The sequence below is a fragment of the Talpa europaea genome (assembly GCF_964194135.1).
Source record: "Talpa europaea genome assembly, chromosome: 14".
Classification (NCBI taxonomy): domain Eukaryota; kingdom Metazoa; phylum Chordata; class Mammalia; order Eulipotyphla; family Talpidae; genus Talpa; species Talpa europaea.
This window is the reverse complement of record NC_140082.1, coordinates 56,574,803-56,587,344: the sequence shown is the minus strand read 5'-3', so window position 1 is coordinate 56,587,344 and position 12,542 is coordinate 56,574,803.

The window sequence follows — 12,542 nt, the reverse complement described above, 5'->3', positions numbered from 1 at the left end:
TTTTACACTGATGGGCTATATTTTCTTCAGTGGAAATCTCTCTCCTCCAACATCATATCTTCATTTAACTCCAGGACTCTTTTTTAAGGGGGAGAACTCATTACTAGGTGTCTGCTGTGCACTTCTCATTCTTCCACCTCAATATGTTTGTCCAATTTCTTCAATCCCACTTCCTATTTTAGGGATTGAAGTATCCCAAAATTGGCTTTGATCTTTTGTCTCATGACTGCCACTTTTTATATATGCTAATGACCTCCCAAATTTTCATTATTCTTTAGACCTCTTGTCTTAATTCCTCACCTTATACACTGCACCTAAGTCTCCTCTTAGATCCCTTGGTGTTGGTACTCGAACCCACAGATATTAGAAAGGCCTATTTTTTTTTTCTATGAGTGATGCCAAATTGTGGTTCTTGGTGGGGACCTGATGAAGTAAAACTTATTTGGTCAGGACCCTGATGTCTTTCCAACAGATGGTTGTTTGAAAAGTTAATCTATTCTCACCCATGAGATATTTCTTAGAATTTTTCCATTTTACCTGTTTCATACTGTTGGACTCTTGGAAAAGTCATGATACATTTTTGCTTGAAAAACACAGAAAAAATATGTCATGACTTTTCCAACAACCGAAAATTTTTCAATCAGTTGCACATTATTGCATTACAAAAGGCCAATATCATATGACACATCTTATTAGTACATTCTTGCCTAGAGTCAGTAGTATTTGGCAGTGAACTTAGACTACTTGTATAGCTTTCAAGATATATCAGAATTTCTGGGTCACTCATCTCTCAGTGTTTTGATCTTACACTTTCAAGTTTTTGGGAACACATAGTTGTGATGTGCCTTATCTTTGTATGCATGTTGTAACCTCCATGTGGAATGGTTTTCTTCCCTCTGTGTCTTCTTACCTCCTCTGCAAAGCCTCCATTGTGCTCACTTTCAGCATGCCATATATGTGCTCTTAGCTATCAGATAGTATTATGATTGCATTTCTGACTTTGCAGCATGGGGTTTGTTTCCTTGCTTTTCATTTTTACTTCTTCATAAATATTTCAAAAATTAATCAATGACTAAGTTGTGGTATTTATAAAAGATGTTTTATTAGTCTTTATCAGAAGATTTCTTAATGAACATTAGCTTTCATGGTTTGTTTTTTAAAGGACGGATCCTGACTTGCAGAAGAATGTAGTAAAGGAAAGCCAAACTGATCCATGGTCTTCACCAGATTATGTGGGTCAAGTCAGCGAGAAGGCTGGTGCTGAACTTCCAGTGAATGTAGATGTCAGGAGATATGACTCAGATGAGAATGCCAGAAGGTAAAATCCATAATTCTCCCTCTAATTTTAAAGGATTATTGGCAGTGATTGTTTGTTTGGAAATCAAGCAGCATGGTATAGTGTGCTAGGCAAGGTACGAGAAGGCTCAACCTTTTTGGACAAATACTGCTAAAAGTGGAATAAGGAGGTCGGTTGACATTTTCTTATTTCATTGAGGGAACATTGTTTTTCAATGTCTTTTGTTTAGTTATATTGTGTAAATTGTTATATTTAATTTTACATTAAATACTTTGTTTTGTATGAAAGATTCAATGAATAGATTCATTTCCATGAATGGAAACATTTCAGAAACCTTGCTTTCTTAATTTTATAAATATTTTGAATTGGTCTGCCATGTTTACCAATTATTACCACATTGAGGTAATTAAGAAAAATTTTAGTTAATAAAAAGTCCTGAATAATCACTATTGGGTGTTGGAATCTACAGTAAAACAAGAAGAGAACAGGACCCTCCACTGTCATACTTCTTAGCTAAGTTCTAAAGCACCATCCATCCTCCTCCTTATTTTCACTTTGAATTTGCTCCAGTAAATTTCTTACCCATCCCTCCTCCAAAGTTGCTTTTTAAAGATTACCGCCAATATTTCACATCACTGTTTCCACACATACTGGTTTAGACTGATTGGCTATATTTGCCTTAATGGAAATCTCTTTACTGCAACATTGCTTTCATTTAATTACAAGTCTGGTATTTTCAGAGGGAGAACTCACTTACCTGTGTCCCTGATGTATTTCCTTTTCTTCTACCTCAGTCTGTGTTTCCTAGCTCTTCAACTCCACCCTTCTTTTGTATAAAATAAAAATCCCAGGATTCAGTCCTTGATCCTCTGTCACATGACTTTTTTTTTTTAAGAGGCATGTTTTATTTATTTATTTGTTTGTTTGTTTGTTTGTTTTGTTTATACAAGCACTGGGTACAGTCAGAAGTGCAGGAGGGTGAGAGAATTCACCAGAGCCAGAGTGGGGAGCAGAGCGGGCAGAAGGACCGAAGTACACTGCTGAGGGGAGCAGCGGGCCGCAGGAGAGGTCTGCGTGCCATGTGAGACCCTCCTCCGGTGGCCGGGGAGCAGCCAGGGATTGAACTGGCGCCGCAGAGGCGGCGGGCAGCTTCGCAACCCAGCGCTCAACCGCTGTGCCACCGGGGAGGCCCCTGTCACATGACTTTTATTTCCTTGTATTTATTAATGATTCCAAAATTGTATTTCCACTTCAGATCTTTTTTCTTGATTACTGAAATCAAATCCCTTGCTGGATATCATTCTTTTTGATGGATGGTTGTTATTATGCAAGTTTCCCTTTTCTCCAATTGAATTACTGATATTGTTTCTCACACCAGTTCTTCTGTTCATGTCTTCACTCTTGCAGAGTATTAGTTCTTTAGTGGCATCTCTTGTTCTGTCAATGTGTTGGGTGTCACTTTGGTTGTTATCTTTCTCTTTCTTTTGCTCCTGACATCGAATCTGATGGTCAATCTTGTCAGGTTTGCCTGACAAATATATCCAGAAGTCAATATCCTGTTACATGTTGAATCCCAAATCATCTGCTCTCTTTACTAGTGTCCGAAACTTTTATTTGGTTTCTTAGTAGCTGGCCTAAAAGCTAAACAGCTGGGACTACATCAAAAGAGACAATAACAAAAACAGAGAAAGCCCACCAACTGGGAGAACATTTTTGCACACAACACTAATGATAAAGGACTGATCACAAAAATCTGCAAAGAGCTGATGAGACTCAACAACAACAAAGAAAATAATCCAGTCAAAAAATGGGCAGAAGAGCTAAAAAGAAACTTCTCTGAAGAGGAAATGCAAATGGCGAACAGGCATATGAAAAAATGTTCAACATCACTTGCAATCAGGGAAATGCAAATCAAAACTACCATGAGATACCATCTTACACCAGTGAGAATGGCACATATTAAAAAAAACTAGCAACAACAAATGTTGGTGAGGATGTGGAGAAAAAGGAACTCTTCTGCACTGTTGGTGGGAGTGCAGACAGGTCCAACCACTATGGAGAGCTGTGTGGAGATTTCTGGACCTACTAAACATAGAGCTTCCACAGGATCCAGCAATTCCACTCCTAGGTATTTACCCAAAGGACACAGAAACATCAATTCCAAAGAACACCTGCACCCCTATGTTTATAGCAGCACTATATACAATAGCTAAGCTTTGGAAACAGCCCAAATGCCCAAAAATAGATGACTGGATCAAGAAGATGTGGTACAGATATACCATGAAAGATTACTCAGCTTTCAAAAAACATAAACACATGCAATTTAGAGCAACATGGATGGCGCTGGAAGGGATCATGCTCAGTGAAATAAGCCAAAAAGAAAAAGAAAAATACCGGATGGTCTCACTCATAGCAGGAATCTAGAAAACTTAATTAAGAGACCAGGAAAATGAATAACTATAAGAAAGTGAAAATCAAAATCAACAAAAAACTATGAACCAGAGACACTTTTGGGGGGTGGGGGGCGGGAGGGGAGGGATTGGGGTCAGAATGGGGGGGGTTGCAATTGTATGGGGAATATAAAAATAAAATTTATTAATTAAAAAATAAATAAATAAATAAATAAATAACCATAAAAAATAAAATAAAATAAAATCAGTGGCCTATTTTGACATAGCAAACATTATGCTGTTCCTCTGTTTTGACTCCCTCTTCAGTCAGAGTACATGCCAATGTTCTTCAAATACAAACCAGTCCCTACACTTTCTGTTCCTCTTAGATCAGTTTCTGTGTCTCCCTGCAGTCTCTGTCTCTCACTGTCTCTTGAAATTCCATATTCTAGGGGGCCTTCCTGGTGGCACAAGGGGTTGAGCAAAATACTGTGAAGCTGTCCACAGCCTCTGCAGCATGATTTTGATCCCTGGCCAGCCAGGGAGGTGACCCATATGGCACAGCAGACCTCTCCTGTCCTACCCGCTGCTCCCCTCCACAGTGTATTTCAGTCAGTCTACCTGTTCTGTTCCCCACTCTACCTCTGGTGAATCCTCTCACCACCCACCAACACCTCTGGCCTGCACCCCAGTTATTGTATGCATAAATAAATCTTAAAAAATAAGAATTTCAAATTTCCATATTCTGTCCCTTCCATTCTGCTCCAACCACGTTGACCTTTTCAACATTCTGTCACCCTGAAGACATACCCCTCTACTTGCTGTTGATTCTAACTGGAATGATTTATCTTCCTTATGCTTGCTCCTTTCATTCCTTCATAAAATACTTTCTCAGCAATATCTGAGGGGTTGGCCATTTTGAGTCTTATTCTTATGCCTCACCTGCTTACAAACCTCCAAATTTCCTTTCCTCTACTATAGTATACTCTATACTCTAGCAGAATATATGTTTTGACATCAAGTTCATCGTCTGTTTACTTCATTTTCAAGGGTAGGATTTTGTCTGATCTCTGCTATTATTTCAGTGCCCAAACTGGGCTGGAATATTATCCCCTGAAGGCTCACTGAGTGAATGGAGTTTAACCTGTGTGTTTCGTTTTACATTTTATACTAATTCTCACTTAGACTAAACAGTTTTGTGTGGGTCACTGGTGAAAGTCTACTTGTCAATTATATGCTCTTTGGGATTCCTTTGGCTCTCTGCAATATGCAGTATTTGCTCTATGCATGTTCTGCATTGTGGGGTTTAAGCTCAGTCATGTATTTCCTCACTTTTAAACCTTTTACTGGTATTTATGGTATTTTATATAAGGTCAAATGGATCTGATGAGTAGAAAAACTATTTATATGCTATCACTTAAAGAAGCAACTAGTAAATTATAGGAGTTAAAAAAATTCTTGCCACAGAATTATGAACCGTCAGTGTGTAAAATTAACTTACGGTGTTTGTATTGTTCCCCATGGTAGGAGAAATGTATGCTGTGTGACATGGTGTTTTTGAACACAACCACCTGTTCCTCTAAATAGGCTTTGGGGAGAATGGAAATTAAGGTCTGCAGTTCAATGATTGCTACCCCATCTGGAATGATTGCTGAAGGCAGGGTTTTCCAGCTGTTCCTGGATGCAGCTTAAGAGTGTGTGGAGCCGAGTAATATTCCATGGTATATATGTACCACATCTTCTTGATCCAGTCATCTATTTTTGGGCATTTGGGTTGTTTCCAAAGCTTAGCTATTGTAAACAGTGCTGCTCAGCATTCAAAAAAGATAAACACATGCAATTTGCTGCAACATGGATGGCGCTGGAAGGGATCATGCTCAGCGAAATAAGCCAAAAAGAAAAAGAAAAATACCGGATGGTCTCACTCATAGCAGGAATCTAGAAAACTTAAATAAGGGACCAGGAAAATGAATAACTATAAGAAAGTGAAAATCAAAATCACAAAAAACTATGAACCAGAGACACTTTTAGGGGGACGGGGGCGGGAGGGGAGGGATTGGGGTCAGAATGGGGGGCTGCAATTGTATGGGGAATATAACAATAAAATTTATAAAAAAATAAAATAAAATAAAATAAAATATAAAAAAAAAGAGTGTGTGGAGCCAAGTCTTGGGCTCTGCAGGGTCCACTGCTGAGACTGGTCTGTGAGCCTGTACACACTGCAACGAAGCTGCCACCCCTCTAAGATCTCTTGATGTATGGGACTGGAGGACTCAGCTCTCAGAAAGGCATTATGTTTTGTACATGGGTGACACCAAATTGTTGTTCTTAGAAGGGGGCCTGAAAATTGTGACTTATTTGATCATGAACCTGAAGTCAAACCAACATATAGGCATTTTCACCCCAGCCCCAGCATATTTCCTGGATTTCCTCATTCATATTGTATGTTTCTAATAGTATTTTTCCATTTACATCGTATATGGCTAATTAGTATTTCCACATCTGTGTGTCATTACTCTGAGTCAGTGAACTTTGGGTTTTAAATTTAGCATTTAGGAGTTTTCAAAATTACTGTGCTGACTTCTGTTCCAGTATTTTACGTTTTGTAATATGTTTGTTCTTCCATTTTTGTTTTTCCTGTGTCTCTTCAACACTTCCCATTTTATTTTTATTTTACAAAAGTTGTGTTTTAAATCATCATAAGTGTTTTTTTAAAAACATTAGCTTTATTTTGTTTCTTTTTTAAAAGTAATATTCCTGGCTTGCATAAAAATGGAGTAAAGAAGAGCAAAAATGAAACATGTAATTCAGCAGTATCTGTGCCTAAAGTAAGCAGGAAGACTGGTGTTTTGCATTCAGTGACTGGTGACAGCAGAAGACATGAATCAAGACAGAATAATGGAAGCAATGTCTATAATTTCTTCTTGTGTAGGTAAAGGAATATTAGCAGTGATTACTCTTCCGGAACTCAGACTCTATGATGTAGCTTATAGGCTAACACAAGAAAAATCTTACACTTGTAAGACAAATACTGCTGAAAAGTAACAATGAGGACCAGTCAGCTTTGGGTGACTTCACTGAAGGAACATTGGTTGACAAGCCTGTGTTTGTTTTAGGGGACAGGTTCCTACCTCATCAGGTGGATGTTACCACACGACCCCCACCGCCAAAGCACCCAGAGTGCTTTATCCTAGACCGCTGGATTCTCATCCCTGTTGCTTTGTCACCTCCTCCTCTCCTTCCCCTCTTTTAGCCTCAATTCTGTAGTCAAATTTCTAGGGCTTGTTTTGTTAGTTAGCCAGTTCCTTGGTCAGGGACTTTTGTTAGTGATGCAAGGAGTATGTTTCCTTGCTTATGGTTGTTACTTCATCATGGCTTTCCGAGTCAATAAATGAAGTAGGTTAGATAAGTTTTGGAATTTCTCCTTTTTTTAATGTTTACAATAGATTTCCTCTAAAACAGTTTCTTATGGCTTTTTAAATAGAGTTCCTGGCTTGACTAGAAAAAAGAGAAAGAAAAGCACCTATGAAATGAATATGCCAACAGAACCTCTGACAGTAACACATGGGACAGCTGGTGTAGTATTTCCAGAGCAAGGTGACAGCAGGAGACATGAAAACAATCAGGATGTTGGAAGGTAAAATCTATAAATTCTTCATGTCTTGATAAAGGAATATTAGCAGTGATTACTTTTTACTCAAAATAAAACAGCATAATCTGGCATACGTACTGAGGCAAGAGAAAATGAACTTTATCTGAAAGATACTCCTGAAATGCGATAGATGAGGATGAGCAATTTTTTTCTTTTTATTGTAGCATCTCATTTACAACCCTGTCTATATTTTAGGTGATAGGTTCATATCTCTTCAGAATTATGTTACCATACATACCACCACCATGATGATTTAAAAAGGTCTCCTTTCATATAAGGACTTGAACAATACTTCTCAATTAGGTTTTAGTACTAGTGAAAGATTGTTTTTTATTGAAAATGACCACCACAAAAAACCCAAGAATATGTTTCCTATGAAATCATGTAAATACCATTGATTTTCCTTTTTGTCTTTTGATTGTTAATTTGAAGTAATTTAATAATTTGTTAATATGACACTACATCTTTGGTCTTTAATGTTACTCTATTTACTTAGTGTTTAATCCCTTTTTAGGAATGTATGGGTTAGAAGATTTTATATAAAAACAATAGGTTTTGATATTCTTTATATGTGGCTATTTACTATTTGCCTGAAAATAAATCTTTTCTTTTTATAGGCCTGTAAAGAAAACATCTAATGAGAAGAAGGTATAGTAAAGAATAAATAAGGACAAAAATTACTCTGTAGTAAAAATACGTTTTAAAAGATATAAGGAAAAAATAGAAAGTCTTACTTCATTATAAAAATGTTTACTTTAAAAATAATTTATAAATTATAATAACTTATGAAGGTATCCTTTTCATAAAAGACAGTTTAAGGAGTACCTGTGTTTTTGCTATTATAAAAAGGTGAATATTTATCACCTCTGTACACTTAGCATATTTTCCAATAGTTACCGGACATTTTGAAATATTTTTATTTGTATGTCAAACAGGAAATCAATCCTATGGATGACTCTGATGACATAACTCAGACATCCAAAATAGCCTCAATGGGTTGTGACTCGCTTTACTCTGAACATGAGAACTGTATGTTGTTAATGGAACAACTTTGCATGAATTGTAAAGGTAGGAGCATTGTTTAATTATAAATTCTTAACACATATACTGTAGTGTCACATGCACACTTTGTCTAGTACTGCACTATAGAGCACAGATCTGTTCTCATGTTATTCATCTCAGAGATATGTTTATATTGAGATGAAATGAGAGGTATCGTTTACTTCCAGCCAAAGATCTATGAGAATCCCCATGGTAGTTTTTGTTGACTCTGCTCTCTCCTAGGCCTTTCCTTGAAGTCAGATTACCATTATTTCCCTCCTGGAATACTGAAATATCCTGAGATCTGTTTTCCCTGACATTCTACCTCTGGAAACCTTGTTCTGGGCTGCAACCATAATTATCATATATATTTTTTAAAATGCAGATTTCATAATGTTACCCTTCCTTAAAATTGAGCTAGTGTATCTCAGTGCTCTAAGGTTAAAGGCTATCATTCACTTGTTGCATTTTGTGTTATTCCTATGTCCTTTTCTCATCTGTGTCTCAGTGGCTGTCTGAGTCATCTTTCCTACAATAAGACTTTTTGTTTTCAACAGCTTTTGTTAGGGAAACCATACCTATAGAAAGTGTGTAATTTGATAGTTTTGACATATGTATACAAAGATGAAACCATCCTCACAATCAAGATAGTTAACTCATCTATCATCCCCTCAAAGTCTCCTCAAGACCCTTTATACTCCCTTCTTAAGAAACTACCAAGTTGTTTTCTAAAGGGCTTGTAGCATTTTCCATTCCCACCTAAAGCTTATGAGAGTTCTAGTTCTTTCATATCTTCATCAACACTCAGTGTTGGCAGTTTTTTTTTTTTAAGATTTATTTATTTATACAAGAATTGGGGTACAGTCAGAGGCACAGGAGGGTGAGAGAATTCACCAGAGATAGCGGGGAGCAGAACAGGCAGACTGAAGACATTGCTGAGGGGAGTGGCGAGTGAGGCAAGAGAGGTCTGCCTCGCCATGTGGGTTGCTCCCTGGCCGGCCGGGAATCGAACCCGTGCTGCAGAGGCTGTGGACAGCTTCACAGCGTGTTGCTCAACCTGCTACACCACCAGCGAGGCCCTGTTGTCAGTTTTTTAATGTTACCATTCTGATAGGTGTCCAAATATTTATTTTATTGTGGTTTTAGTATGCATTTCCCAAATAACGAATACTATCGAGCATCTTTCTGTGTGCTTATTTGCCATCTGTTTATCTTCTTTGAACTTTGTCTAAATCTTTTATCATTTAAAAATTGTGTTGTTTGTTTTCTTATTAGTTGAGTTTTGAGAGTTCCTTACATTTTCAAATTATAGTTTCTAGATCAACTCTGGTTTTACAAATACTTTCTTCCAGTCTGTGACTTGCCTTTTTGTTTTCTTAACATTGTCTTTTTTTAATAATCTAAACTATATTTAATAATATAACATTTTTAGTAAGCCAACAACAAATAAACAGACTAAGTCCAAGACATAGCTGTTTTGTGATAGTAACAAATGATAGAAGGAAACTTCAAAAAGACTAGAGAAAGAACAGCAAAGAGAAATAAGGAAGCAAGGAAGGGGAAAGAAGGGCAGTCAGAGAAAAAAGAGAAAGATAAATTAGAGAAATGAATTTTTTTTTTCATTTTATATTTATTTTAATTTTTGTTTTTTTACTTTTGTATATTTTTACACCATTTTTCATTTTTGTACAATGTATGCATTTTCATCTTGGTTATACTCCCTGTGCAATTCCCAGCACCCTTGTTTTGATCCTACTCCTTTCTGCCCCTCCCTGTAGTGTGCCTCTGCTTTATAGTTGCTTGTTGATTTTGATTTTTACTTTATTGTAATTAGTCTTTTTCCTGATCCCTTATTTAGGTTTTCTAAATTATTGCTATGAGTGAGACCACCTGGTATCTTTCTTTTTTCTTTCTGGCTTATTTTGCTGAGCATGATCCCTTCCTACTCCATCCATGTTACTGAAAATTACATGAGTTTATCTTTTTGATCGCTGAGTAATATTCCATTATGCATATGTACCACAGCTTCTTGATCCAGTCATCTATTTTTGGGCATTTGGGTTGTTTCCATAGCTTAGCTATTCTAAATAGTGCTGCTATAAACATAGGGGTGCAGGTGCCCTTTTGAATTAATGTTTCTGTGTCTTTTGGGAACATATCTTAGTAGTGGAATTGCTGGATCATATGGAAGCTCCATCTTAGCAGATTGAGGAATCTCCACGCAGCTCTCCATAGTGGTTGGACCATTTTGCACGCCCACCAGCAGTGGAGGAGTGTTCCTTTTTCTCCACATCCTTGCCAACATTTGTTGTCGCTAGTTTTTTTTTTTTTTTAATATATGCCATTCTCACTGGTGTGAGATGGTATCTCATTGTAGTTTTGATTTGCATTTCCCTGATTACAAGTGATGTTGAACAATTTTTCATATGCCTGGGCATTTGCATTTCTTCTTTGGAGAAGTTTCTTTTTAGCTCTTCTGCCCATGTTTTGACTCGGTTGTTTACTTTGTTTTTGTTGAGTCTCATCAGTGCTTTGTAGATTTTTCTGATCAGTCCTTTATTATTAGTGTTGTATGCAAAAATTTTCTCCCAGTTACTGGGGTGTCTCTTTGTCTTGGTTACTGTCTCTTTTGCTATACAGAAGCTCTTTAATTTGATGTAGTCCCAGCTGTTTATCTTTGCCTTCACTATCACTGCTTTGGGTGATGTGTGTTTAAAGATGTTATTGAGGTAAATGTCATGTAGTTTCTAACCTATATTTCATTCTATTTATTTTATAGTCTCAGGTCTTATGTCTAGCTCTCTAATCCATTTTGAGTTGGTTTTTGTGCATGGCATGAGGTAGTAGTCAAGTTTCATTCTTTTGCATGTAGTGACCCAGTATTCCTAGCACCATTTATTGAATAATCTTTGTTCCATTGCATATTCTTTGCTCCTTTGTCAAAGATTAGCTAACTGTAAATCTGTTGGTTTATTTTTGAATTTTCTATTTGGTTCCATTGGTCTGTGTGTCTATTCTGGTTCCAATACCATGCAGTTTTGATTATTATGGCTTTGTAGTATAGCTTGAAGTATGGGAGTGTGATACCACCATTCCCCCCCCTTTTTTTTTCCCAGGAGACCTTTGGCTATTCTGGGTTTTTGGTGGCTCCATATGAATTTCATCAATATTTGTTCTATTTCTTTGAAGAATGTCATTGAAATTTTTTTTGGAATAGCATTGAATCTGTAAATTGCTTTTGATAGGATGGCTGTTTTGATAATATCTGCATATTAAATTACTATCCATTTTTGTATGTTGATTTTGAACTTGCTACTTTGCTATATGCATTTATTGTTTCTAAGAACTTTTTGATAGAGTCTTTGGGATTTTCTAAATATAATATATCATCTGTAAGTAGTGATAGTTTCACTTCTTTCCAACTTGAACCCCCTTTGTTTCTTGATTTTGTTTGATATTTCTGACCAAAACCTCTAGTACTAAGTTAAAAAGAAGGGGCGACAGTAGGCATCTTGCTTTGTTCCCATAATGGAAAAGTTATAATGGAAAAGTTATCAGTTTTTCACCATTGAATATAATGTTGGTTGTTAGCTTGTGATATATAGCCTTTATTATACTGAGGTAGATTCCTCCATCCCCATTTTGGTTAGAGTTACTATCATAAAAGGATGCTTGCTTCATGCATTCTGTAGCTAGTGTTAAGTTCATAAACGTAGAGGATTATTATCCTTCCTAAAGATTAACCCTTCTGTTATGAAATTATCTGGTTGATTGCTGATTATAGTCTGTGCTCTGAAAACTGCTTTGTCTGCTATTAGCATAACGACATCAGCTCAGCTTCCTTTTTTTGTCAGGGATTAGTGTATGTATTTTTTCCATGTTTTTAACTAATGTGTGCCTTTATTTTCAATGTGCATTTCATGTAGGTGACATTTAGTTGGACTTGCTTTTTGATTCAGTTTGATCATATGCCTTTACATTGAAGTTTTCATATCATTTTCTTTTAAAGTAATTGTCAATATATACAGTGAGGTTTAATCTGTTATCATGCTGATTGATTTCTGTTTGCCTCACCTGCTCTTTGTTCCCCTTCTTTTGTTTCCTTCTAGAATGTCAAGTGATTTGTATGACTTACTTTATTTCTTTATATTAGATAATTAGC